The sequence below is a fragment of the Rutilus rutilus genome (genome assembly GCF_951802725.1).
Source record: "Rutilus rutilus genome assembly, chromosome: 17".
NCBI classification, from domain to species: domain Eukaryota; kingdom Metazoa; phylum Chordata; class Actinopteri; order Cypriniformes; family Leuciscidae; genus Rutilus; species Rutilus rutilus.
In genome coordinates this window covers 1,222,501-1,227,928 of record NC_140230.1, presented here as the reverse complement: position 1 = coordinate 1,227,928, position 5,428 = coordinate 1,222,501, and positions in this window count along the sequence as shown.

Here is a 5,428-nt window from a genome sequence, read left to right as displayed (position 1 = left end):
GGAGAGCCAGGTCTGTCTGCGCCGGCCCGTCTCGATGGCCAGGCTGTGCTCGCTGAGTCTGTACATCGTCAGGGTTTTCCTGAGCTTCACATCACTCACTGTGCTCAGGTAGCTCGCAACAGTGTACTCTCGATTTAGTGCCGAATAACATTCCAGTTTGTGTTGGTTTTGAATGGTGTTCGTCCAATGGGTGATGTACTTGTCTTGTTCTGTGTTGATAATTTGTGCAGGCCGAATGTGTGTGAGTGTGTGTGTGTGTTGAGGCGAGCTGATCTCTGCAGGAGAGAGCTCAGTCAGTCTCAGCACCAGCTGACACAGGGGACTCCTCGCTACGCTCAGCTCTTGGTGTTTGAGGGCTCTGTAGTGGTATGTGTTGGGGTCGCTTGTTTTCAGGTGTTTCCAGAATTTGATGGCTCTTTTTTGGATGTTTAGGAGGAGAGGGTATTGGCCTAATTCTGCCCTGCATCCGTTGTTTGGTGTTTTTCTTTGGACTTTGAGTATTCTTTTACAGAAATCTAATTGTAGAGTTTCAATCGGATGTTTTTCCCAATTTAAAAAATCAAATTTTATAGAAGGACCCCACACTTCACTGCCATATAGAACAATTGGTTCAATTATTGATTTGAAAAGTTTGAGCCAAATTTGGATTGGGATGTCAATTTTGATTGATCGTTTTATGGCATAGAAAGCCCTTTGAGCTTTCTCTTTGAGTTCATTCACAGCCAAAGTAAAGTTACCAGTTGGAGTTATTTTCAGGCCGAGGTAAGTGTATGCTTTTGTGCTCTCAATGGTTCTGTGTGAGAGTGTGAATGTGTGTGTTGGTCCCTGAGATCTGGAGCGTTTCTGGAACATCATGACTCTAGTCTTCTGGAGGTTGACGGTCAGGGCCCAGGACTGACAGTAATCCTCCAGCAGATCCAGGCTGTCCTGAAGCCCCTCTTTAGTGGGCGACAGGAGAACCAGGTCGTCTGCGTAGAGAAGACACTTGATCTCTGTGTCGTGGAGAGTGAGACCTTGAAAGGGAGCATGTTCTAATGTATTGGCCAATTGGTTGATGTAGATGTTGAAGAGGGTGGGGCTTAAACTGCATCCCTGTCTCACTCCGCGCCCCTGGGGGAAAAATTCGGTTCTTTGGTTTCCAATTTTGACAGCGCATTGGCTGTCTGTGTACATCGATTTGATCAAATCATAGAATTTCCCCCCTACTCCACTGTCCATAAGCTTTAGGTATAATCCTTCGTGCCAAATTGAATCAAATGCTTTCTTGAAATCAACGAAACAAGCAAAAATTTGTTCTTTGTTTTGATGTACATATTTGTCAATTAGTGTTTGTAATGTAAAAATGTGATCGGATGTGCGACATTTTGGAAGAAAGCCAGTTTGGGATTTACTCAAGGCATTGTGCTTCATAAGGAAGTGTAGAAGTCTGGCGTTTAAGATGCTGCAGAGAACCTTCCCCAGGTTACTGTTCACACAGATGCCTCGGTAGTTGTTGGGGTCTAGTTTGTCTCCGCTCTTGTGGATGGGGCTGATGAGGCCCTTGTTCCAGATCTCAGGGAAGAACCCTACACACAGAACATCATTGAACAGTTTTAGCATGGCCAGTCTGAAGCTTTGGTCTGTGTGTTTCAGCATCTCGTTCAGGATGCTGTCTACACCACAGGCTTTCTTGGACTCAAGGACTCCTAATTTTTCTTCCAATTCGGTCATTGTTATGGGGAAATCTAAAGGGTTTTGATTTGCTTTAATTGATCTTTCCAAATTGTCTAGTTTATTAATTATTTCATTTTGATTATAATTTTGAATTTCAGTTGGGCTGTATAATTCTTGGAAGTGGTTCTTCCACTTCTCCCCGTCTTGGATTGCCAGAACTTCTTGATTTGGTTTGTATAACAATTTCCATTTATCCCAAAATTTGTGTGAGTTTATAGATTTTTCAATTTCTTCAAACTGGTTTTGCAAAAACTGTGCTTTTTTCCGCCGGAGTGTGGCTTTATACTGTTTTAGTGCCTCACAGTAAAGAAGGCGGAGGTCCGGATTATCTGGTTGTCTGTGTTTTTGATTTGATAAATTTCTGAGGTTTTTTCTCAGAGCCTTACAGTCCAAATCAAACCATTTGTCAGTCTCTAAATATTTTTTCTTTGGTTTAACAATTGCCAAATTACTTTTTTGTGCTGTTTTGTAGAATATGTTGTTTAGATCTTGTACTTCCTGATTGATGCCGAATTGATTTTTGGGGTATTCCTGTATTTGGAATGAATGTATGAGGGATTGTATTTCTGGAGATTCGACGGCAGTGCTGTAATTACTGGCACTGGTTTCAGTCCATTTGAAAGATATTATTTTGCTCATTTGATATGGGGTCCTAATTGGTTTGGGTGATGTTTCAGATTGCTTTATATAGAGGATGATTTGGCTGTGGTCTGAGAAAGGTTTCAGGGGTTTGACTGTGAATGCTCTCAGAGAGGAAAGGTCGAGATCTGTGATGGTATAGTCTACAGTGCTGTTCCCCAGAGCTGAGCTGTAGGTGTATCGGCCGAGCGAGTCCCCTCGCAGTCTCCCGTTGACGATGTACAGAGCCAGTCCTCGGCAGAGCTGCAGCAGCTGCCGTCCGTGAGCGTTCACGGTTTCATCACAGTTTTGTCTGCTGGGGTGAGAAGGGTACAAGTCGTTATTGCCTGTGATGAATCTGCTACCGTGCGATTCAATGTAATCTAGTTCTGCTCCTGTTCTGGCGTTTAAGTCACCCATAAGCAGCACATTTCCCTGGGCCTGGAAATGGCTGATTTCTCTTTCTATATTTTGGAAAGTTTCCTCTTGGAAATACGGAGACTCGAGGGGTGGAATGTAAATGGCACAGAGGAAAACAGGCTTAGATGCTGATATCATGCCTTTTTGTATTTTTATCCACAAGTGGTATTGCTCTCTTTTAATTAATTCTATGGACAGCTCAGATTTAATCCATATGATCATCCCTCCCGAGTCTCTCCCTTGTGTGACTGATGTGAGTTTGACTGATGGTAATATAATCTCTCTGTATCCTGAGGGACAGCCAGTGAACGCATCTCCTCTACACCAGGTTTCCTGTAAGACGATGAAATCTATGTCTTGAAGTTCTCTCATAAAATCAGAATTTCTACTTTTTAGGCCAAAGACTGAGGAGTTTAGACCTTGAATATTCCATGTAGAAAAACTAAGTGATTTCATCGTAAACTTTTAAAATGATGTGTATGGTTTGTTTGCTATTCTGAGAAAAGAGAAATGATGCAAAATTACTATAGATTAAATTAAAACAACGAATTATGGAATTAAAGTTATGGTAGGAACTCAAAACATCAACAATTCCATATTAAATGTACATGAATATCACAGAATAAGGTAGTGGTTGGTTTTTTTTTTTTTTTTTTTTACCACTGTCCACTGTGTGTTAGTAGGTGAGAGCAGATGATACTCAGCATGTGTTGGATGTCGTGGAGTTCAGCGTTAGGGTGGTCTGCTCCTCCGCTGACAGCTTGGGCGTAGCTCGGTCTGCCTGGATGGGCCGGGCTCTGCTGTGGACGGGCTTCAGCTGCTGGAGCTGTGGGGCTGTTGTAGAACGGTCTCTGTCTGTAGCGGTCCTGTCCTGGTGCTGGAGCTCCGGGTGGAGCTCTGGGTGCTGGTGCTCTGGATGGAGCTCTGGGTGCTGGTGCTCTGGGCGGTGCTCTGGGCGGTACTCTGGGTGTTGGTGCTCTGGGTGGTGCTCCGGTCTGGGCTCTAGATGAGCTGTGGGCTGGGATGTAGTATGCTGGAGGGTGTCTCGATGGATTGGCTGGGTTAGGGCTGGTTCTGCTCCACCTGGGGCTGGTCTGGTTGGTCCTGTTTAGAGTGACATCTTTGAGTCTCTCTGCAAGGATATGTACCAGGTTCTTATAAAGGTGGACGTGGTCGTATAGACATTCAGTGTCGAGGTCTGGATGGTGGGCCAAGTGGACGTTGGGCAGGAGGGCACAATGTCTAGAGATGCTGGAGTTTATTTTATTAATTGTTTTGGGGTGGAAATCTGTCCTCTGAAGTAAAGTGGACAGGATGATTTTGGAGTTAGGGAAGGTTTCTCTAGCTTTATCCACGACGGCTCTGAGGGAGTCCGACACTCGGTCCTGCTGGCTCCGCAGGTCGTTGGTGCCCGTGTGGATAATGATGTGGCTGGGCCGGCCTAGCTGGGACTCTGTCAGGAGCTCCAGGGCTTTGTCAGTGGTGGGACACCAGAGTTTAACAGCTCTGTGCTGGGGGAAGAGTTTCTTTACATCGATGAATTTGCCGTTTGAATCGATGAGTAGAGCTATTTCGGGTTCCTCTGTGCTGGCTGGTGCTGGGCTGCTGTGAGACGAGGGCTGCTGTGCTGAGGAGCCTGACAGGGGGCGCTGTGACGGCTGTGAGCGGGCTGGGTCGGGTCTCTCTGCGCTGAGGGCTGGGTGTTGACTCCCTGTGTTCTGCGACTCTGGGCTGGAGGCCAGTGTTTGAGCTCTGTGGGTCTGCTCTGGCTCTTCTCTGGCCAGGAGGAGCTCTCTCAGCTGCTCTCTCAGGGCCTGGATCTCACTGCGCTGCTGCTCTCTCTCCTCCTGTATCTCCTCCTGTATCTCTCTCTGCTGCTCTCTCTCCTCCTGTATCTCTCTCAGCTGCTCTCTCAGGGCCTGGATCTCACTGCGCTGCTGCTCTCTCTCCTCCTGTATCTCTCTCAGCTGCTCTCTCAGGGCCTGGATCTCACTGCGCTGCTGCTCTCTCTCCTCCTGTATCTCTCTCAGCTGCTCTCTCAGGGCCTGGATCTCACTGCGCTGCTGCTCTCTCTCCTCCTGTATCTCTCTCAGCTGCTCTCTCAGGGCCTGGATCTCACTGCGCTGCTGCTCTCTCTCCTCCTGTATCTCTCTCAGCTGCTGCCTCATCTCTGCTGTGGACTGTTCTCTGTCCTCTAGCTGGAGTCTCAGTGCGGTCAGCTCACACTGATAGCTGTCCTTCTCTGTCTGAAGCTTCCTCGTCTGCTGTGTGAGGGCTGACAGTCTCTGTGTTAAGTGCTCGGTGTTCTGCTGGAGTTCAGTGTGAGCTGCACATGTGTCTGGCTGCTGCTGTTTCAGCACAGTTTCTCTGAGCTGCACCATCTCCATCTCCAGCTTGGTGAAGTGCTCCTGTAGGAGAGGGATAGCTCTGAGCAGGGAGGGCGAGATGTGCTCAACACTTTCTGCAGGAGTGGGTCTGAGGTCTGAGGTGCTGATCGGTGGATTCTGCTCAGATGACGAGCTTTCAGATAGGACAGCTTTCTCATGTTTCACGATTTCACCTATTGTCCTGTAGTCCGCCTGGAATGTTTTCAGGTCCCCCTGTACCATGACTGTGCCATTTTTATAGATGTTCACAGTCATCACTGTGCTGTCAGGGTCATGTGGTTCTCTGATTT